The 24,884-nt window shown below is 41.0% G+C and overlaps 1 pseudogene; it reads left to right on the plus strand.

Annotated features, from left to right (window-relative positions):
* The first annotated feature begins 10,076 nt into the window (after positions 1 to 10,076).
* Positions 10,077 to 13,070, plus strand: LOC117028235 (transcription factor SPT20 homolog; annotated as a pseudogene).
* Positions 13,071 to 24,884: the final 11,814 nt, after the last annotated feature.

Here is a 24,884-nt window from a genome sequence, read left to right on the forward strand (position 1 = left end):
CCAAGAATTGTTGAAAACAATGGAGAGTCCAGCTGGAAATTAGCGTAGCCTAACAGAAGGTAACAGACAGCTTAACAGAGATAGCAGGGAAAGAGACAGAGATCCATGCTAAAACCATTGTTATCCCAGGGAGACTGTGTTCCTTTCCAAAGTTGCGCCATCTTAGAAGCGATATCAGAGGCTTTGGTTGTATGGAATGTGAATAATATCTCAATAAAGTTACTATTAAAAAGTGACACAAATAAGAGCAAAGTCAACACACTTATCTTCCTTCCTTCAAAAGTCATTTTAGAAGAACATGGGCCTACAATTCTTCTGTGTTTGTATTTATTCTTTTTTCATTTACCACAGATGCCAAAATGAATGTCAAAAAAGAGTAGAATTTGTAACAATTTTGCCAATTTAATCTCCCTGTCAGTGTATTTTGTGGCATGGTTACTTAGAAACTTTCAGCAATGGAATAGCAGGAATATCAAATAGGGAAACAGAGCATGTTGGGAGAGTCTGATTAGGTTTATTTTCCACTCTGTGCTCGGTAGAGTTCTTGATGCTTAGTTCCAAGTCTGCTTTGATGTCTCTTCTATGTCTATTTAAGATGACTGTATTAGACACCCCAAAATTTAGCTCAGAAAAGGAGAGCAAGCATCATTGTTTTTGTAAAATCTCTTTCTTTGGAAGTCACCATTACAACTGGATGACACAGTGAGACCTCAAATTTGATGTGTCCAAAATTGAGCTCATCACCCCAATTCCTCCTATATCTCCAATCTTGGCAGGACACAAAACCAGAAAACTGACAATCATCATAGACAATTCCTTCTTTCTCAGCCACACATCCAACCAGTCATTCATCAGTCTACTTCCCGAATAATTCCACATCTTTTATTTCTCTTACTGACATAGCTCAGGCCCTTATCAACTCTTCCTTGCACCTTCACAGCCCAGCACCTTCTAGCTTATACCCCTGCCTTTAGACTTATCCACATCTGATGTGTTTTTACACTGGATCAAGCCCAAGTTTCCCGGTTCCTTAGCATGGCACATAAGGTCCTGCATTATCTGACCCATTTACCATCCAAACTTCATCCCTCAACACCCCATGCTCAGGTCCATCTCTATACTCTTGACCATGTTGTTCCCTCTGTCTGGACTGACCTTGCCCATATTTCTCAATGAGTTAAACCCTATTCATCCCTTCAGAATCAGCTCAGGGCTTAGCTTCTCTGGGCAGCTTTCCTTGACCTCCACACAGCATTAATGGTCCTTTGTCTGTTTTCCCACAAACTACTCATGCATGACCCCATCTCTACATTTTACTGAAAGTCTTTGTTTACAGGAGGTTTTCCGCATCAGACTGTGAGCTCCTTAAGGACATGGACTGTATCTTATTTTTCCTTACATCTTCACCTGCTAGCATAAGGCTTTACCTAGAGGGGATGCTTAATTTATGTACTGCAAGAGCAACCCCCAAGATGATCGTCAGTCAATGTCTACTTAATTTAAATTTCCTGACTCTTTTGTTTTGTTTTTTAGTTTCTTTTTTTATTCTTTTTATTTTTCAATTACAGTTGACATCTAATATTACTTTATATTAGTTTCAGGTGTACAGCATAGTGGTTAGTCATTTATGTAATTTATTAAGTGATCTGCCTGACTAGTACACACCTGGCACTATACACAGTTATGACCATATTATTGACTATATTCCCTATGCCGTACTTTATTTACCCACAATAATTTTGTAACTACCAATGTGTATTTCTTAATCCCTTCACCTTTTTCACCCTGTCCTCCAACCCCACTTCTGTCTGGCAAACATCAGTTTGTTCTCTGTACCTATGAATCTGTTTCTGTTTTGTTTGATTTGTTCTTTAGATTCCAGATATAAATGAGATTATACGGTATTTGTCTTTCTCTATCTGACTGATTTCACTTAGCATAATATCCACCAGGTCCATCCATGTCGTACATGATAAGAGTTCATTCTTTTTTATGGCCAAGTAATATTCCATTGTATATATGTACCATCTCTTCTTTTCCAATCATCTATTGATGGGCACTTAGGTTGCTTGGCTATTGTGAATAGCACTGCAGTGAACATAGGGGTGCACATACGAGGTCTGACACATTCGTAAACTCATCCTAGAAGAAGTGCTACATACCTCATTGCTGAATATCAGTACGGTCACCTTTGAAGTGCTCCCCTTGGGAAGCTATGCACCAACGCCAGTGCCTAGTCCACCCTTCAAAGCAATTTTGGAACTCTTTTTCTGGAATGGCCATAAGAGCTGTCGTCGTATGACCCTTGATGTCCTGAATGTCATCAAAATGTCTTCCTTTCAATATTTCCTTTATCTTCGGGTAAAGAAAGAAGTCGCTGGGAGCCAGATCAGATGAGTAGGGAGGGTGTTCCAATACAGTTATTTGTCTACTGGCTAAAAACTCCCTCAGAGACAGTGCTGTGTGAGCTGGTGCATTGTCGTGATGCAAGAGCCATGAATTGTTGGTGAAAAGTTCAGGTCGTTTTCGTCTAACTTTTTCATGCAGCCTTTTCAGCACTTCCAAATAGTAAACTTGGTTCACTGTTTGTCCATTTGGTACAAATTCATAATGAATAATCCCTCTGATATCAAAAAAGGTTGGCAACATCGTTTTGATTCTTGATTTGGACTGACAGAACATTTTTGGTCGTGAAGAATTGACTGACTTCCATTGTACAATTTGATGCTTTGTTTCAGGGTCATATCGGTACGCCCATGTTTCATCACCAGTGACAACATGGCCCAAAATATGGTCTTGCCTCTCTAAAAGGCATTGGCAAACCTCGACTCTTCTTTGCTTTTGTTCATTGGTGAGCTCCTTTGGGATCATTTTTGCACACACCTTTCTCATGCCAAAATTTTCAGTGAAGATTTTCCTGTCTCTCTATAGATGTTTACTTGGTCTGCTATGCTTCTCACAGTCAGCTGATGATTTTGATGCACAATTCGATGAATTTTTGCAATGTTTTCGTCAGTTTTGCTCATTACTGGCGACGTTGACCTTTCTTCATCAGTGATGCATTCTCTCCCTTCAGAAAAACGTTTAATCCATTTGTACACTGTCATTTTCTTCATGGCATTATCCCCATAAATTTGGACTAACATGTCCTTGATTTCACTTCCACTAGTGCCAAGTTTAACATGAAATTTAATGTTTGTTCATTGCTCTAATTCAAGCTCATTCTCGTGACAGTACACAAAAACATGCAACAACAATAATGAACGCCACTCAACAAGACACCACCACACATTGACACGAACACAGCTGTGAGACACTGATATATCAAGGTAATGAAACCTTACCGAGCTGTTTTTACAGTGCTGCCAATGTAAGCACATGGTGGCAAGTCTGCGAACTTAACTGTCAGACCACTTATCTTCTCTATTAGTGTTTTGGATTTCTTTGGATAAACACCCAGGAGTGGAACTGCTGGGTCATATGGTAGTTCTGTTTTTAATTATTTTTTAAAAAAACTTTTATTTATTTTAAGTGTGTTTTTCAGGACCCATCAACTCTAAGTAGTTGTTTCAATCCAGTTGTGGAGGGTGCAGCTCACAGTGGCCCATGTGGGGATCGAACTGGCAACCTGGGTGTTCTGAGCACCTCACTCTAATCAACTGAGCTAACCGGCCACCTCCCTATTTTTAATTTTTTTGAGGAACCTCCATACTGTCTCCTATATTGGCTGCACCAATTTGCAATCCTACCAACAGTGCACGAGGGTTCCCTTTTCTCTACATCCTTGCCAACACTTTATTTATGTTATTGATGATAGCCATTCTAACTGGGGTGAGGTGATATCTCATTGTGGTTTTTATTTGCATTTCTCTGATGATTAGTGATGTTGAGCATTTTTTCATATGTCTATTGGCCATCTGTATGTCCTCTTTGGAGATTTGTCTATTCAGGTCCTCTGCTCATTTTTTAATTGCACTGTCCTTTTGGTGTTGAGTTGTATGAGTTCTTTATAATTTTTGGATATGAACCTCCTATCAGATGTATTGTTGGCAAATATCATCTCCCATTCAATAGGATGTCTTTTCATTTTGTTGATGGTTTCCTTTCCTGTGCAAAAACTTTTTAGTTTGATGTAGTACCATTTGTTTATGTTTTCGTTTGTTTCCTTGCCTGAGGAGATATATCAGAAAAAAATATTGCTAAGAGCAATGTCAGTGGGTTTACTGCTTATGTTTTCCTTAAGGAGTTTTATGCTTTTGGGTCTTACATTTATAGGTTTCCTGACTCTTGACACTTGATGATGCCGTCGACAGTTGGTTAACGTATCTCGTCTATGCTCCCAGAGTGTTCCTCTACCACTGGGATTATCACCCTCTCTTTAATGGCATTTTCTTATTTATTTACTTGCCTGACTCCTCACTAAATGGTATCCAGGTTTTGCTCACTCTGAATCTTTGGTGCCGAGCTTATCCAGTATGCATGGCAGAAAGTACCCTCTGGGAAACCAATCAGATGTGAAAGGAAAGTGCGCTGGGCATTCCCACCATGTTTCCCCGAAAATAAGACCTAGCCAGACCATCAGCTCTAATGCGTCTTTTGGAGCAAAAATTAATATAAGACCCAGTATTATATTATATTATATTATATTATATTATATTATATTATATTACATTATATTAGTCCCGGTCTTATATAATATTAAAATAAGACCGGGTCTTATATTAATTTTTGCTCCAAAGATGCAAAGACCAAAGTTGATGGTCCAGCTAGGTCTTATTTTCAGGGAAACACGATAGTTCTTTGGTCCCACCAACCAGATGGAGTGTGGAGAACCTCGCAGTGTCATTCTTGCAGACGTCCTCCCCATGCCCGATACAAACACAAGCCCAGAGAAATAGAGGATTCCACCGATAGTGATTACCAGCTAAACTAGATTAAAACTGTGGTACTCAGCGTTCAGTATAATCCAGTTGTTGCCACAGAAAGCTTTTGGGAGGGATTTTCTTTCTTGGTAACTATTGAAGAGTTAAGGACAAAAATAGACTCTAGAGAGAGAAAGTAAAACTGTTCCAGAGGGCTGTTCTGAGAATTGGACCAGTCATTGCAGAATGGGCATCAATTGTAACCAACTTAACTTCAAACACACAATTTTAAAGGAAGATGTTTGTGGTTAAGTAGAGATTAAACCACAGAATTGTGACAGAGTGCCAGTGTTCAGGTATTGATAAAGTATAAAATGCCTCCTTTCCCATACTCACTCTTTCATGCACCCCTTTCTCCTTTTCTATTAAGGCAGTTTTCAGCATATGGGCACCAACAGAATTATAGATACCACTGTAAAAACCAAGAAAAAATATTGAGCACTTTTTAGTGTTGCTAGTATGAAAACACAAAAATATACTGAATAGTCGCCAGTGCTGGGGTTATGTAGGCCAGCTCACATTATGCAAGCTAACTTTGTCATTCTTCCCAAAAGAGCCAGTGGTGAAGGGCTGTATCAGTTTGTTCTCCGTATCTATGAGACTGTTTCTGTTTTGTTTGTTTGTTTATATTGTCCTTTAGATTCCACATGTAAGTGAGATCATATGGTATTTGTCTTTCTGTCTACCTTATTTCACTTAGCATAATACCCTCCAGTTCCATCCATGTCACAAATGGTAAGATTTCATTCTTTTTCATGGCCAAGTAATATTCCATTGGATGTATGTTCCACCTCTTCTTTATCCAATGTTATTTACTTAAGTGGGCCTATGTCACTGTCACTTTGGAATAAAAAAGCTGGTTTGATGTCCCAGAATAGACCATTACGAAAAAAAATTTTGCCAGAGAAGAAACTCCTTTGTAGTTTGGACTCTGGAATGCCTGAGTTTGGCAGGCACCCACCCTATCTTATCCACCTCCTAGATGTTCTAATATTAATTTCTAAACTGAAGGTTGAATGAAACTATTTTTGTTTGGGAAATTTCTTGAGATTTCCTATGATGACCACAGACACTGTATAGTGGGGTTGAGCCCTACGTCTGGGCTTTGCTCCCCTAAAAGGGAAGTGTACTAACATTTGTTAAGTGTTTGCTGTGAATCAGGTCCCGAGCTAGGAACTTCACATGTGCTCTTTCCTTTAACCCTTGAACTAACCCAATGAAATTGGCATTCACGGCCCCACTTTCCAAAAAAAGCGATCAAGGCTCAAGAAGAGTAAAAACTTGCCCAAATCACAGGCCATCATTGATAGAACAAGTATGCAAACCCAGTTCTGTCTCACTTTAAAGCTCATGCCCTGGCTTACTGCTCTACCACGCCAGTCTCCTAGTTATTGCATGCGTGAGAGAACCACCTCTAGTCAATATTCTGGAAGATTATCAATTCACGCAGCAATTGTTTTAGGATGGTTTTTACATTTGCAATGGAGTTGCGACTGTTGATTTCCCATTAATCAGAAGTGAGTGTCATGTTGTACTACTTTAATCATCACAATGCTTGAAATAAATACTGCATAATTTCAACATCTTCCCTCATATCTCAAAACAGAGAGACAATGATGTGCTAATGGAGTATATTACACTGAAGGCCCATTTAGCCTTTTACCAAATTTGTTGAATTATAAGTCAAACACTGAATAAAGGGACTTATTAGGTAAACAGTTAAAATGCATGACTTTCCTGAAAGGCTGCTGATGGTAGATATTCATAAGAATGTGTGCAGGTGCTGCTAATGTCTAATTTATCATCTGTAGAGTTTGTGCCTCCAAATAACATTTTGGGGGTCTCTAATTGGGAAGTATTCCAGGATGAGTACTGGGGGTGGGAGGGATAGTCCAAACCTATACCTGTTCAGATAAATGGAGATATCATTAGCAACAAGAAGTGATCATGCTTCTCCCGTTTTTCATAAATTACACTAAATAACCATAATGCTGCAATTTAGTGGTCCAAAGTTCATTCTATTCAGCAGTCCATCCATAGTCAACAGTTTAAAGAAAAGGGACCTGCTGAGAAAATAGTGGTCTAATCAGATGCCATAAAATCGAGCTGATGAGATGAGTCTCATTTCTTTTTTTGTAAGGGGATTCTAATGAAGCAATGCTCAGAGGGGATTCATAACTTTGGGTCCGCTATTTCATTATTCAGGTCAGCTGCACCAAGTTCCAAATTAAGCTAAGGAACCTAATCCCACAGGCTATTTGTAGACATGCTGGGTTGTGTAGGTGATTTATTAAATCCCAAATTCCTAGCTGCTAAATTGTATACATGATCTTGGTTCCTATAAGGATGATGAGAAAGCTTTGGGGGGAAAAGGCAAATCAAAGGGAACAGTAATCAAATTAGAAGTACAGAAGGATAGTGCCTCAAAAACGAATTCAGCAGATGCTGAAAGTGGAAGACAAGAGGGTTTCACTTGTGTGCAGCACCGTAGCAGAGCACAATAAGGTAAACGCCTCCAAGGCTCAGATGGGCAAACACAGGCAGGTTCAAGAGGGAAGTTTCCATGACCCATCTGGCACACCTTCCTTTCTGGAAACAGCCTGAGAAGGGAGGGAGGAGACAGGGTGACCATCTACCTAGCACCTGCCAGTCAGGCCCATGGGACTTGAGAAATCATCCACCTGTCAATATATCAGTATCTCCTCCCAGGGAGGTGAAAACCGCCCAACTGGTAGTTCCTAAATTTATTCTATGAATGCTTTCCCACTGGAATATAATTTCTCATGGGAAGGATATTTAAAGCAAGTCCAATATGGTTAAGTAGAAAATGGATATATTTCCTCTTGCCAGCACTGAATAGATTGGGGATATACTTTTAATGCCCCAACTTCAGCACTGGAAGCCAGACAACGGAATCAGTCAGCAGCTCCTGGGGAACAGGGTGCTTTCCTGTTACAGATCTTGGCTGCGGCCTCCACAGCTCCCTGTCCACCACACCCCCCCGGCTTGCGTCCTACTACCTTACAGGAGAAACTGAGGCCCTGGAGAGAAAGGAGTAAAAGCTGTTGTCAAGATTAAATGAGACAATGCATGCAAAGTTTTTAGCAAGGTGCTTGGTATATAATAAGCACTCAATAAATGACAGCTACTGTTATTATTACTATTACTGTTACTATCACCATCGTTATCATAGGAGGAGGTATATCACTTTTTTTGTTCCTTTTAATATTTGTTTTTATTTTATTGTGGAAAAACACTTAACATGAAATCTACCTTTTAACAAATTTTAAGTGTGTCATATATAATTGTTGACTATGGGTTTAATGTTGTATAGCAGATCTCTAGAATTTATTCATCTTTCTTGACTGAAACTTTATGCCTGTTGATTAGTAACTCCCCATTTGTGCCTCCCCTGAGCCCCTGGAAAACAGCATTTTGATTCTACAAATTTGACTTTCTAAATACCTCATTTAAGTGCAATTATACAGTACTTGTCTTTCTGTGACTGACTCATTTCACTTAGTATAATGGCCTCAAGGTTCATCCATGTTGTTGAATGTTGCAGAATTTTTTTTCTTTTTTAAAAAAAGCTGAATAGTATTCCATTCTATGTATATACCACACTTTCTTAATCCATTCATTTGTCAATGAACACTTAGGTTGTTTCCATATCGTGGTTATTGTGAATAGTGCTGCAATGAATATAGAAGTGCTAATATCTCTTCAGGCTACTGATTTCAATTCTTTTGGATAAATACTCAGAAGTGGAATTGCTGAATCATATGGTAGTTCTACTTTTAATTTCTCGAGAAACCTCCATACTGTAGCAGCTGCATTATTTTGCATTCCCACCAACAGCATACAAGGGTTCCAGTTTTTCCACATTCTTGCCAACACTTGTTATCTTTTCTTTTTTTCCATAAGAGCCATCTTGACAGGTGTGAGGTGATATCTCATTGTGAATTTGATCTTTATTTCCCTGATGTCTAGTGACGTTCAGAATTTTTCATATACTTGTTGGCTATTTGTATGTTCTTCTATAAAGGAATATGTACTTAAACCTTTAGCCCATTTTTAATTGGGTTATTGTTTGTTTTACTATTGATTTGTAGCAGTTTCTTGTATATTTTGGAGATTAACCCTGTATCAGATATATGGTTAGGAAATATTTTTCCCATCACATAAGTTGCTTTTTCACTGATGACTGTTTCTTTTGCTGTGCAACATCTTTTTAGTTTGATGCAATCCCACTTGTTTATTTTTTATTTTGTTGTCTGTGCTTTTGTTGTCATATCCATTAAATCACTGGAAAAACCAATGTCATGAAGATTTTCCCGTATGTTTTCTTAAAGGAGTTTTACAGTTCCGGGTCTTACACTTAAGTTTTTAATCCATTATCCTTTCCCCATTGTTTACTGTTAGCAACCTTGCCAAAGATCAGTTGACCATATATGCATGGTATTATTTCTGGGCTTTCTATTCTTTTTCAGAGGTCTATCTCTCTGTCTTTATGCCAGATATATACTGTTTTGATTACTGGGGTTTTGTAATATATTTTGAAATCACAAGTGTGATGCCTCCAGCTTTGTTCTTCTTTCTCAAGATTGATAATGGGTATTCATGGTTTTTTCTGGTTCCATATGAATTTTAGAATTGTTTTTCTTATTTCTGTGAAAAAAAGTGCTTTTGGAATTTTGATGGAGATTGCATTGAAACTGTAGATTACTTTGGTAGCATGGACATTTTAACAATATTAATTCTTCCAATCCATGAACATGAGATGTCTTTCCATTTGCTTGCATTTTAATTTCTTTCATCAATGTATTATAGTTTTCAGTATACAAATTTTTCACCTCCTTAATTAAGTTTATTCCTAAGTATTTTATTCTTTTTGGTGCTATTGTAAATGTGATTGTTTGGTTAAGTCGTTTACTTACCAAACACAATCACAAGAAATCAATAGAGGTGGGACACAACCTGTGGCGCAGGGTCGATACCTGCACGTCGTGTTCTGGCGGAGCCTATGGTACCATCATGAGGCCCAGCCTGGCGGCATCCCGCACAACATTATAAAATTGATATTAAAGACATGATTTTCACCCCACTTTATAAATCCACTTAACTTTTTCCCTTGGACCCCTATTTTATACCACAATGCAACGAGCTTTAGAACTAACTTTGGACAATGCAGACTATGTCATGGAAAGTGCCCCAGACCTCCTAAAAGGAAATACCTATCTAGTGAAAGCAAATCTGTATTTTATAAACTTAATGACTTATGTATTGAAGAATGTGAAAAGGAGCTTGAGGCTAAGGCAAAAAAATTAGTGGAATTCAGTAGTATCTAACCCTTGAAATCTTTACGTTAGGAGAAAAATGAATAAACCTTACAAAATTAAGAAGAAATGTGAACTTGTTAGAGATGCTTGTTATGCAAAAGACATTGTCATGTTTAGTGGTCAAACTATACCCTGGAAGTGAGGGATGTTCTTTGATGCTGAGGGGGAAAATTGATGAAAAGGAATTGTTCAAATACTTGGATGCAGAAGAATTACCTCTTACCTTGGTTGATCTCCTAGAAAATCTCAGGTTAATATTTTTCACTGTGAATGTGTCATAGCAGAAATACATGACTATAGGGAGTCCAGTAATATGAAATCTCCAGGTTACCAAAGTAGGCACATTCTCTTACGTTCAACAATGAAGACTTTAATCTGTGATATACATTCAATAACAAGTGATAACCATAAATGGACCCAGGAAGGCAAACTTTTGCTTATGAGCCACCTGATCCCAGCTACTGCCGAGCTACTGTGTCTTGATCCTTCCATAGCCATAACATGCACTGCAAACAGACTGCTCAATTACAAGCAAAAGATGAACACACACTCAATGAAACGGTGTTTCCAGAGGTATTCCAGGTCCTCTTTGAATCGACACAGGATCTGTCTCATTGTCCAACTCTTCCTCAGCTAAAATTACTTGATTTCTTACAAAATAGAAAGGAGAGAAAAGCAGGTCAGCATTATGACCTCAAAATTTCTAAAGCAGGAAATTGTGTAAATATGTGGAAACAGTCTTGGTAATTTGGCCATACCTTCTGAAGTAGATGTGGAAACATATGCTAAAGCAGAAGTCTATCAAATTTGATTGACTTACAACCAACAGTCTGGCCAGCCCATGATGTAAAAGATGATTATGTATTTGAATGTGAACCTGTCAATCAATATCAGTGTCGTGCGGGGCGACCTGCGGGGTCGCAGCTCCCGCTCCCCACATAAGAACGCAGGATGTGGTGAGGCCATAAAGGAACACCCACGGAGCCATAGGTAGGGGAGTCATACCATTATAGTCTCGCTGGAGGCTGGATTCACATGACCACGACATGCGACCTGCTGTCTGCTTTTCTGCCAACCGACTGACTCCCCTCGACTCTCCTCCACTCTCCTCCGTAGCCACAGCAGTTATATTAGTGGCCAATGGCTCACTGGTTACAGCTGATGGCCAACTAGCCACAGCTGATGGCCATCTACTACCTGAGCCAGCACCTTTCCACATGAGGCCGAGGGCCTGGAAACTGCTCTCTGGGGCTCTGCCCCCACAATCAGAAAACAAAGCTGACCATTTTGCAGTCACTTGGTGATCCACTTTACTATGGTAAAATTCAGCCATGTAAAGAAGATGAAGCAAGTAACAACCTAGATGTCTGCTTCCCAGTCCTCTACAGCTGATCATTCAAGCTGGTTCATTATTAGATCAAAGACTGATGCTGAGAAGGCAGTCAATCAGTATCAGGAATTGGTCCAGAATGAAGTCAAATGCCCAGTCAAGATGTCACACGGCTCCAGTAGTTCAGGCAGCTTGAGTCAGCTCTCTCCAAAGAAAGGAACAGCCTTAGACCATGTCAGTTCAGTCTACCATACTGGGGAAGGGAGTAAAACATCATCCCCCGCCCATCAAACTTCCCTCAAGCTTAGAAAATAGTTCCTCAGATACCGTATTTCCCCAAAAATAAGACCTAGCTGGACCATCAGTTCTAATGCATCTTTTGGAGCAAAAATTAATATTAGACCGGTCTTATTTTACTATAAAACTGGGTCTAATACAATATAATATAAGTCCGGGTCTTATTTTACTATAAGACCAGGTCTTCTATAATATAATACCAGGTCTTATATTAATTTTTGCTCCAAAAGACGCATTAGAGCTGATGGTCCGGCTAGGTCTTATTTTTGATAACTATTTTATGCCACAACAGGCCAGCAGCTTTCTTAAATCTCCAACTCCTCCTCCTGCTTCTAAGCTACCAAGTCTTTCCCGGAAGTCATCTGTGGATCTCAATCAAGTTAGCATGCTTTGGCCGGCTGCCCCGTCACAAAGAACCACAGCCACCCAGGTCATGGCAAACTCAACTAGACTTAACTTCATCAGTGTAGTGGGCTGTGTCTGTGGAGCTCAGGCTTTGATGAGTGAGTGGTTCAAACGCTATGCTGGGCTGTAACACTGGTGCCATAACCCCTGTAGGAATAAACCTGAGTGGCTTTCTCCCCTCAGGAGGTCTGCTAGCAAATGCATTGCCTGGTGCAAATGCAGGCAGCTTCTCAAGCAGGTGTTCCATTTGCTTTCAAAAACACTTCAAGTCTCAGACCCTTAAATCCACTCCAGCTTCCAGGTGGTTCACTGATTTTCTACACTCTGCAGCCGCAACTGCGGCAGCTCTCTCAGTTGATACCCCAGAAACCTCAGCAACCCACACAACTTCTAGTCCTTAACAGCCAAGGGAGCAGGGTTCTAAACAAGGTTCAACCAGTTATGACCAGGCCATGTCTGCTCAGCATGCTGCTCTTATTAATCTTGTTGGAGTGGGAAGTTGTACACAGTCACAGGCAGCTGTGTTGTCTCAGTGTGGCTCTGTCAAGCACAGACCTGAGCAAAGCCTTCCTCAGCAGACATGCCAGCTTGCCTCTGCCTTTTCATCATCAGCAACAACAGATACAGCAGTTGCGATTCTTGCAGCATCAAATGGCTATGACAGTGGTAGCAGCACAAACCGCTCAGCTACATTGTCGTGGTCATCGTCATAGGCACACAGGCAGCCAGCCAGAAAGTCAAACGAAGAGAGGCCCACCAGCCACTCCAAAATTCTGAGTCTTGCATTCTTGTCTTCTTTTTTAAAAACATAAGAGCACTGAATCAAAAGGATTCCAACTTTCTACTTCATTTTTGTGTTTTAAAAATGTGTCAGTATTTTATTTTGCTAGACATACAAACTTTACACAGAAGCACAACAATGAATGTTAAATAAAAATGGGAATGGTTTAACGAACAATTAGGGTTGGTTTGCTTGCTTAAGTCATTGCTTTTTCAAAATGGTTTCACTGTATATAACACATATGAAAGTTGTCTAAGAAATACTAGAGACGTCTTTCAGAAGGATGTAGTTTGATATTTCTTAGGATAAAAGGTTTGTTCACAGTGCAACAAACACAGTTTTTACAAATGTTTCGAAAAGAAAAGAATCCACTGACGGTGCTACTGGGTCTGACCTCTCCACTCAAAGGAGGAGGCAAAAGCATGGAAAGAAACCATGAAACCACTTTCACCCTCACACTGCCCCATCTGAGGGTGAAGTTTAACACAGGTCACACGTGATTTCCCAAGACCATGGGAGCAAAAAACAGGTAATCTATATTGCCTTCACTGGTGAAATGCTATGGCCGTTCATCCTTTTGGTATCTTTTCTTGAGCCCCTACTATATTCAAGGGGATATAGAGTGGTCCCTGCTCTCACAGGGCTTACATGCTAGAGATCAGGCCAGTGGTGCTGTGTGATGTTTTGTGAACCATTTTTGCACAGTGACTCATCTATGTTTTAAAGGTGAGATAGTTAAATTAAAAATGGGGGTAGACTGACTCCGGGTGGTGAACACACAATGGGATTTATAGATGATGTGATACAGAATTGTACACCTGAAATCTATGTAATTTTACTAACAATTGTCACCCCAATAAATTAAAAAAATGGGGGTAGACTGCAAGGGTATGCTAGACAAAGAGAGAGAATAGCAAATATAAAGGCTTGGAGACAAGAACAAGTTTGGAGTGTACGGATGACAGAGGAAAGGCCAGTGGGATAGGAAACTAGTGAGCGAGGGAGAGATTGGTGGCAGACAAGGCTGGAAGGGTTTCTGGCTTGTGTACCTGAATACATGGTGGTGCCACTCACTGGGACGGGAACCATGGGAGGAAGAGGTCATTATAAATTGCCACAGCTCCCTCCTCACTGCACAATTTTGCCACATGACCATCCCAGGCTTGTGGTCAGTAAGGCCATTCCCAACTTACTAATAGACAAGCTTTCAACGTCTATTTATGAAACAACTATTTAAAACCCAGAGTTGTCCCATAAAGTAATGTTATATGTAGCCAGCCGATGGACCGTTGTATTGGGAATTTCAATTTCTTGAACCCCAGCATGTAGCTGGAGTAAACCCAGACAAAATGCCATCTTTGGAGGGGCTCTGTCAATGTCAAGGCCCTGACGTAGCTACTGATATCATCTGAATGCTGCCTGTAGCTCAGTTACTTCTCACTGAATATTGATGTGCCCCCCACAGCTTCCAGCCCCTTTCTAGTTGGGCAGAACCGAACCACGTGATTAGGTCAGGCCAATGGACCATGAGCAGAAGTGATACGAGTCAGTTCTAGACCACAGCATTTAATGGCTGGTAAGCGACTCTCTTTCAAGATGGCAACCAAAGAGGCTACATGTTCCAGATGGTGTAGCTACACGATGGAAGAGCCTCTGTCAGTCTAGGCCTCTGAGTGACTACATGGTACAAAGCCACACTGACCGATGAAAGACAGGTATTACGTTGAGGAAAGTAGAAACATGTGTTACCAAAATGGTGGGTAGTTACCAAAATGTAAGTTAGCCTACCTCGACTGATACAGTGTTGGTCTGCCCTTTGGCCCTCTCAGTACATTGGGCAGTCGCATGTATCATGCCCCATTTGGAGGAGGGGTCCAATTGGCCATGAATAATCCACCATTTCAGATATCTAGCTAAGCTTGTCCTTCTACTCTCTCAACATGCTAACGTTTACTCTCATTTCCTCCATTCCTTAGATGCATGTCCTGGCTTTCAATCACCGCTTCCCACTGCCCCCCATGACATATTTGCATGCCCATCTCTGGCTTATTGACTTTGACTTCCCACTTGCTTCTCTCTCTGTACACTCTCTTGATTTTGGCATCTTTGCAGCAATGAGGTCGGACAATTAAGTTCGCGAACTCATCCTAGAAAAAGTGCTACACACCTCATTGCTGAATATCACTACGGTCACCTTTGAAGTACTCCCCTTGGGAAGCTGTGCACCGATGCCAGCGCCTAGTCCACTCTTCAAAGCAATTTTGGAACTTTTTTTTCTGAAATGGCCATCAGAGCTGTTGTCGTATTATCCTTGATGTCCTGAATGTTACCAAAATGTCCTCCTTTCAGTATTTCCTTTACCTTCAGGTAAAGAAAGAAGTCATTGGGGGCCAGATCAGGTGAGTAGGGAGGGTGTTCCAATACAGTTATGTGTTTACTGGCTAAAAACTCCCTCACAGACAGTGCCGTGTGAGCTGGTGCATTGTTGTGATGCAAGAGCCATAAATAGTTGGCAAAAAGTTCAGGTCATGTAACTTTTTCAGGCAGCCTTTTCAGCACTTCCAAATAGTAAACTTGGTGAACTGTTTGTCCAGTTGGTACAAATTCATAATGAATAATCCCTCTGATATCAAAAAAGGTTAGCGACATCATTGCAACAAGTTTGGGAACTTAATTGTCAGACCTCATCTACCCAGGATACTCTCAGTGACAGCCCTAGCACTTGGAAGCCTCACTGAGCCCTATCTCCACAGGGTAAGGGAATTTAGACAATAGTAAAGAAGGAACCAATGGATTTTGCTGGAAAAGCAATACTGAACATGCAGTATGTAGGGTAAAGGTGAGACTGACAATGAGAAAGGAGGACTGGGAACTAGTGCAAAGTGTGAAATGGCTCAGGACCAAAGCTCTGAATGATGCCTGGTTGACTGAGACGAATACCCCAACACACTTCCTTATGTGGTGCCAGCTGTGTGGCATGAAGGCAGGTTTAAAAAAAAACAGCTTAAAAAAAATCAGAACAGTAGGATCTGACACCTATAAAACTCAAGACTCCAGGTAACATGATTTCTTTGAGAAAATGTTCCCAGAGTTGTAACTTAGCCTGATAAGGTACCACTCTGCCCTGTTGCCCTGGCAGATACAGTAGGGATATTCCCACCCCAGTAAGCAGAGGAAGCAGGAACCCCTGAAGAGGACCTCTATGGCTGAACGAATTTCCAGTGTTGGGACCTGGACCGAAGTCTTGGAATTTTTTTCCCCACAAAGGGGATGTGTTTATTTAAAGTCATACATTGGGAGCTGCCTGTAGTGTGCTGTGTTTGTGTCTAAGCCAGTTTGGGGTCAGATCATACACTCCAATGGTGTGGCCCTGTTATGTACAATGTCTTGGTGACTTTTACATGAGAAGCGCTTTTGTTTCCCCCCAGTTGAAGACAGATACTAAGACAGGAAAAAAGGAAATGGATGGTCTTGGGGCCGTAAAAAAAGGACACCAAGAAATATTACCTCCAGATACCCTACTTTCACAGCCAGCTGGAATGTTTAACATCTCTAATTCTAAGTTGTCATCTCTCCTTCACTAACACAACCACTTTCTCTGTCATAGATCTATCACTTAACTTTTTTTTCTTTTTTCGCAAGAGGAGCAAAAAGCCACTGGCTATTTTGTTTCTCTCACTCTATCTCACCATAGCATCTTGTACTTAGTAGTTGGTTAATATTATTTCTTGCCCTGATATGTTTCTATCTGAATAGCAACCATCACATCACCTTTTCTTTTCTATTCTGATGAACTGCAAACCATCTCACTTTCTTTCAGTTTCTTTCTAGCAACCCTAGAAATACCAAAACACTGTCTGTATAATAGAAGTACTCAGATTTCTGAATGAATATATGCTTGCCTCTCTTCTTCCTTGGAGACTCATCCGGACCATGGGGGAGAGTCATTCAACTAAGAAGTAGCCACTGAACACTGACAGTGTGCCAAGCAGGCGACAGCTGCAGGGTAGTTACAGCTCCTTAGAGAAAGTGCCTGACATAAGGTGATATTGTCATTCATAGTTTCCATGTCACTTGCTTTCCCCACATATTAAAGTGCTGCTGGTTCTAATTGCTCAGTATGCCATCCATGTTATTGGCTTTATGTTTCTCTGTGTCTTCATAGACAAGGCTAGTCTAGACATTACAGCAGGTAACAGGCAAACAAAATTCCATCTATTTTGATTAGCAATCATTTGTAGAACAATTTCTGGTTTATATAAAGGGTATTCACAGCATTTCCCAATAGGGCCCTGTGCCAAGGACTTGACTAGGCATGATAAGTTGAAATGTTTTAAGTTTAATTAGACATTCCTCAAGGAACAATATTTCAATGCAAGGTCCAGCAAACTATGGCCCATGGGCCAAATCCAGGCCACTGGCCACCTGTTACTGTAAATAAAGTTTTATTAGAATACAACCACACCCATTTTTTTTTTTTACATATTGTTTATGACTGCTTTAATGCAAAAACAGCTATGGATGAGTGAAAACAATTGAAATAGTTTTCCTGTATCAAGTGTCCGGTGTTTCCATAACTGTCACATTTATTATTTCATGCAATCCACATGATAGCTCTCATATAATAATAGCTGGCATTCATTGTGCTAATCAGAGTTTTGTTATTAATTTGGTGCCCATAAACTTGGATGGGAAAAAAATTACAATTTAATTTCCATTAACCTTTAACTGAAAGCAAGCGTTTCTTCAATTATGAATGTAGGCAACGTATTAAAGTCATATAAGCGATACTTGGGGCTTTATCACTAATAGAAATGTCATAGATACTTTAATAGTTCATTGCAGTCATTGCAATTATTTCACAATATTATTTACATTCAGTATTACTTTGAAATAGTGGCAGATATTAGACTGCTGAATCTTGTTTTTATATAATGTACTACTGAGGAAGCACATTATCACAAATTTACTTTTAAAAATACACTGATAATTTTATTTCATTATAACTGCTTTCCTCTTTGTAATCTGAAGTATTGTACTGATGCAAATAAAAGTATTATTCTGAGAGTTCCGGTCAAGATGGCAGCGTAGGTAAATGCTGTGCTTGCCTACTCTTACGAGCACATCAAAATTACAATTAAACTACAGATCAACCATCATTGAGAATCGCCTGAAGTCTAGCTGAACAGAAGTCCTACAACTAAGGATATGTAGAAGAAGGCACGTTGAGACTGGTAAGAGGGGTGGAGACACAACAGAGGCTTGTCCCACACCCGTATGTGGTAGTTAAAAATCAGGAGGGATATCCTGGGTATGGAACTCTCCCCTGAAGAGCGAGGGGTCCCAGCCCCACACCACACTCCCCAGCCCAGGGTTCCAGCACTGGGAAGTCCCCACAACTTCTGACTGTGAAAACCAGGGGAGATTGTGACTGAGTGAAACAGAGGGCAGCTGCAGTCCGAGGCATTCCTCTTAAAGGGCCCACATATGGACTTACTCAGTGATGGACTCACTCATCTGAGCTCCAGTGCTAGGACAACAACTCGAAAACACCAGGGGCATATGGGGAGGAACTGAATTATCTGGCTGTAGGGGCAGCCTTCTCCCAGACAGATGTACTGGCAGAAGTCACTGCTCCTTTGTTGAGCCCTCCTTTCACCCAGATGGACACAGGTAGCTACCATATCTGGGTCATCATCAACCCCCATCAACACCATTTGCCCTATCTGGGTAATTGCCTCACACCCCCACCACAACAAAATTGTGGGCCCACCCAAGCCACTTTAAGTGGCTTTTCCATACAAATGGCCTGTCTTGGCTCATGCTGTAGATTTTCCTAAAATCTCTCAAAAGTTTGGAAATGCCAAACAAGCAGCATCTAGCCTTGGCGTGCCCTATGCCTCTTCCTACCCATCCCTAAGTCTGGCACTACTGGCAGCCAGCCTTAGTTCCAAGCTTAGCCTCTCCTGGACACCTCCAGAACCAGTACAAGTGGCAACCATCTGCCAATCACTTTGTAGCTCATACTAAGTGGCCCTGGGCAGGGCACAGGTTGGCCTGCAAAAGAGTCCATCCCCAGAACGAATATACCTGGTAGCCAGCTTCAGACCACACCAGAGCACTGCCCTACCACCTCCACAGAAGACACACCCAAAAGGCAGACTGGGCAGGCACCAGAGCCCAGCTAAAGCAAATCCTGCTCTATAGGATCAGTCCCTGCACAACAGCTTCTCCAGTATAGTCAGAGCCAGTCCTCATAACCAATTAGCCTAAGAATCAATCCCATTGATGTGCCAACAGCAGCCAAGGAGGGCACATACAAACCTTACAAGGGACACACCTGGAGCTCCCAGCTCTGGAAACCAGGGAGGCTGCACCACTGGGTCCCATGGGACAACTACTACATAAGCTCACTCTACTAAGACAGCTATATATCTTAGTAGCCCTATATGTCTGCTATATGTCTATAGCAGCCCTGCCGAATACATAAAAGCAAACACAGGGAGGCAGTCAAAATGGGAAGATAAAGAAACATTTGTTCTTTCAAATGAAAGAACAGAACAAAGCTCCAGAAAAAGCACAAAACAAAATGGAGACAAGCAATCTACCAGACGCACCGTTCAAAACAGTGGTTATAAGGATGCTCAGTGATCTCAGGGAGAACTTCAACAAAGAGATAAGAAACAACAACAAAAAATGAGATAGAGAACGTAGAAAAGAACCAGTCAGAAATGATGAATGCAGTAACCGAAGTGAAGAATACATCAGAGGGAATCAGTAGATTAGATGAAGTAGAGGATCTAATCAGTGATTTGGAAAATAAGGTAGCAGGAAACACCCAATCAGAACAGCAAAAGAAAAAAATAATCCAAATAAATGAGAACAGTTTAAGTGGCTCCTGGGGACAACATCAAGCATACCAACATTTATATCACAGGGGCACCAGAAGGAAAACAGAAAGAGCAAGGAATTGAAAACGTCTGAGAAGAAATAATGACGGAAATCTTCCCTCACATGGTGAAGGAAATAGACATACAAGCCCAGGAAGCGCAGAGAGACCCAAACAAGAGGAACCCAAAGAGGCCAACAATAAGACACATCATAATTAAAATGCAAAAAGTTAAAGACAAGGAAAGACTCTTAAAACAAGCAAAAGAAAATCAGTCACTTACCTACAAGGGAGCTCCCATAAGACTGTGAGTTGATTTTTTTCAACAGAAACTTTGCAGGCCAGAGGGATTGGCATGAAATACTCAGAGCGATGAAAAAAGCAAGGACCTACAGCCTAGATTACTCTACCCAGGAAAGCTATCATTTAGAATCAAAGGACAGAAACCCAGACAGGGAGAAGCTAAAGGAGTTCATCACCATCAAACTAGTATTACAAGAAATGTTAAAGGGACTTCTTTAAGAAGAAGAAATAGAAAAAAGATCAAAAACATGAATAAGAAAATGGCAATAATTACATATCTATCAATAATTACTTTTGGGGTGATGTCATAGGAATGGTGGCAGCAGGGCACACTTTTTGAGTTCTCCTCCAGATCTTATCACAAACGGGACATCTATAACACATCAAAGGACTCTCTGCTCATCACACAAAACAGCTAAGAGACTCGTGCAAGGATTACTTGAAGGTGGGCAAATTGGGCGAGCAGGGGAAGAGGAAAGGGAGCGGAGTGGAGACGCGGTCCGTATCTGCAGCTGTGGAAACGAGGCCCGCATCTGCGGCAGTCGAAAAGTGGCCGGCATCCGCAGCTGCAGAGACACAGGGTATCCCAGGACGGAACAGAGAATACAAAAGCCAGGAGGTGGGCTCCTTCCCTGTGTCCCACAGCTGATCTCTCTTGCCGAGGGGGCAGCATATCCAGCATTTGAGGCAATAACCTCAGTGAGACCTCCAGTTGGGCCCTAGGTCAGACAAAGGACACAAACTCCATACCTGGGCCCCTCCCCCACTCTTCCATTCCTACCCCTGCCCTTCCAGAGACTTAAACTGGCCCCTGAACTAAGGAGTAGTGTCAGATTACAGAGGAGCCTTAGTGCTCAGGCTCTGGGAAGACTGGCGTGCAGCTCTGACCCAGGGAAGGGCCTGGGAAGAGTGTGATTTTTGCTGGGCTAGGAAAGAAGAGACTCCTCCACCCCTAGCCACCACCTTTTCTGGCCTGCGGGAAGAGTGTGACAGGGCTGGGCTGAGAGAGAGGAGACCCCTCCATCTCCAGCCCCCACCCTTTCTGGCCTGCCTAGGGCAGGGCAATTACAACTGCACAGGCACTCCCAGGGATCAGCAGTAAGCGGCAGAGGCAGGCCCTGGCTTTCAGCAGCTCAGAAATCTCCTGCCCACCACACACACACACACACACACACACACACACACACATATACGAAGTACCCTAAGACTCAGGAGAACTGGACACAGGGCTGGTGGTGCTACTCTCAGTGCGCATATGTGCAGGCAAGAGCAGAAACTGCACTGACTTTGTAGAAACTACCATCCAGACCCCTCAGGCCCACGCATTTAAATCTACAGTCCCAACATCACTCTGGGCACCAGGTGACCGGCTCTGCCTGCACAATCAGCAGAGGACTCTTTGGTACAGCAGAGGACAACCTGGACATTACTTGTTGGGCTTAAGCCAAGACTGGCGCTGCTTTTTGTTTTATTTCGTTTTGTTTTGTCTTTATATCTTTAATATCTTTGCCTGTGTTGAGTGGGGAATGTCGGTTGTTTTTACATGTGAAGGTATTTGATTTTTTTCTTTGTTGTTGTTGTTGTTGTTGTTGTTGTTGTTGTGCTTGGTGATTTGCTTTGTTCTGAAATTGCCCTACCAGGGCCCAGCTTAAGAGGCACAAGATTCAACATACCCAGAGGCCAACTCCAGACCAAACCAGAGTACTACCTGGTTTGACCTACAAGTGACAACCCAGAGGGAATTCTCTACAGGTACAAGAGCCCATAGAAGTCAAACCACAGTTAAGTGGTCAACCCTCACACAGCAGAACACCCTGCGGTGGGCAGAGCCAAGTCTCACAACGAGTCAGCCTAGGAGTTAACCCCACCTACTCACAAGCAAAAAGCAATTAAAGATCTTCTTTAACAGGACAATATACACAAGAGTCACCTTTGGAGCACATGCAGAGAAGAACAAACTAGTGCAAGTAAAATATAAAGGACACATACTACATAAGATAACCTAGCAAGAACTAAGAACTCTAGGGGATCTACCTAATACATCAAAGCAAACACAGAGAGTCAGCCAGAATGGGGAAACAAAGATACACGTCCCAAATAAAAGAACAGAAGAAACCTCCACAACTGGAACCAAATGAAGCAGAGGTAACCAACCTTTCAGAGACAGAGTTCAGAACACTGGTGATAAGAATGTTTAAGGAGCTTAGAGAAGACATAAAGAAGGATGTAGAAATCATAACGAACAACCAGTTAGAATTAAAGAACACAATTACCGAAATTAAGAACTCACTTGAAGGAATTACCAGCAGGTTAGATGAAGCAGAGGATCAAATCAGCGACTTAGAAGACAAGGTAGCAGAGATCACCCGAACGGAACAACAGAAACAAAAAAGAATAAAAAACAATGAGGATGGCTTAAGAGACCTCTGGGATAACATCAAGCGCAACAACATGCGCATCATAGGAATACCAGAAGGTGAAGAGAGGAAGCAAGGGATTGAGAACATATTTGAAGTAATAATGTCCGAAAACTTCCCCAACCTGATGAAGGAGACCAACATACAAGCCCAAGAAGTGCAGAGAGTTGCAACCAGGATAAACCCAAACAGGTCCACACCTAGACACATTATAGTTAAAATGGCAAAGCTTAAAGACAAGAGAGAATCCTAAAAGCAGCAAGAGAAAGACAGAGGGTTACATACAAGGGAACTCCCATAAGATTATCAAATGACTTTTCTACAGAAACATTGAAGGCCAGAAGGGAGTGGCAGGAGATACTCAAAGTGATGGAAAACAAAGGCCTACAACCTAGATTGCTTTATCCAGCAAGGCTATCATTTAAAGTTGATGGAGAGATAAAGAGCTTCCCAGAAAAGAATAAGCTAAAGGAATTTACTACCACCAAGCCAGCATTGCAAGAAATACTAAAAGGACTTCTGTAAATAGAAGAAAGATGGAAACAATCTAACTACAAATTAAAAAATGGCAATAACTACATACCTATCAATAATCATTTTAAATGTAAACGGATTAAATGCTCCAATCAAGAGACACAGGGTGGCTGACTGGATAAGAAAGCAAGACCCTGGAATACGCTGAATACAAGAGAATCACCTCAGATCAAAAGACACACACAGGCTGAAAGTGAAGGGTTGGAGTAAGATATTTCATGCAAATGGAAATGAGAAAAAATCTGGAGTTGCAATACTTATATCTGACAAAATAGACTTCAAAATGAAGAACATATTAAAAGACAAAGATAGGCACTATATAATAATAAAGGGATCGATCCGACAAGAGGACATAACCCTAGTAAACATCTATGCACCCAACATAGGAGCACCTAAATATATAAAACAGGTACTGACTGACATAAAGACAGAAATCAACAGTAACACTATCATAGTAGGGGACTTCAACACACCTCTGACAGCAAGGGACAAGTCTTCCAAACAGAAAATCAATATGGAAACAACAACCTTAAATGACACAGTGGGCCATTTGGATTTAATCGATATTTTCAGAGCATTTCACCCCAAAGCTGCAGAATACACGTTCTTCTCAAGCGAACATGGAACATTTTCCAAGATAGACCCTATGTTAGGCCACAAAACAAGTCTTCATAAATTTAAGAAAATAAAAATCATACCAATTGTCTTCTCTGACCACAATGCTATGAAATTAAAAATGAACTACAGGAAAAAAACTGGAAGACACACCAATTCATGGAGGCTGAATAAAATGTTAGTAAATAATGAATGGGCCAAGCAGGAGATCAAGGAAGAAATCAAAGGATATCTCGAGACAAACGAAAATGAAAACACGACGACCCAAAATCTATGGGATGCCGCGAAAACAGTCCTAAGAGGGAAATTCATAGCATTGCTGGCCTATCTAAAGAAACAAGAAACATCACTAATCAACAGTTTATCTTCACACTTAAGGGATCTGGAAAAAGAACAGCAAAATAAGCCCAAAGGGAGCACGAGGAAGGAGATAATAAAGATCAGAGCCGAAATAAATGAAATAGAAACCAGAAAAACAATACAAAAGATCAATGAATCCAAGAGTTGGTTCTTAGAGAAGATAAACAAAATTGACTAACCTTTAGCCAGACTCATTAAAAAAGAGAGAGAGAGAGGACCCAAATTAATAAAATCAAAAATGAAAGAGGAGAAGTGACAACGGACACCGCAGAAATACAAAAAATTTTTTAAAAATTACTATGAGCAACAATACGCCAACAAATTTGACAATCTGGAAGAAATGGACAATTTTCTAGAGGCGTACAACCTTCCAAGGCTAACTCAAGAAGATACAGAAAACCTGAATAGACTGATTACCACCAGGGAAATTGAATCAGTAATCAACAATCTCCCAACAAACAAAAGCCCTGGACTAGATGGCTTTACAGGTGAATTTTACAAAACGTTCAAAAAAGAATTATCACCTATTCTCCTCAAGCTCTTCCATAAGATCCAGAAGGAGGGAAGACTCACAAACACTTTTAACAAAGCCACTATCACCCTGATCCCAAAATCAGACAAAGACACCACAAGAAAAGAAAACTACAGGCCAGTATCTCTAATGAATATAGATGCAAAAATCCTCAACAAAA

This window comes from Rhinolophus ferrumequinum, chromosome X (assembly GCF_004115265.2).
Source record: "Rhinolophus ferrumequinum isolate MPI-CBG mRhiFer1 chromosome X, mRhiFer1_v1.p, whole genome shotgun sequence".
In the NCBI taxonomy this organism is placed as follows: Eukaryota; Metazoa; Chordata; class Mammalia; order Chiroptera; family Rhinolophidae; genus Rhinolophus; species Rhinolophus ferrumequinum.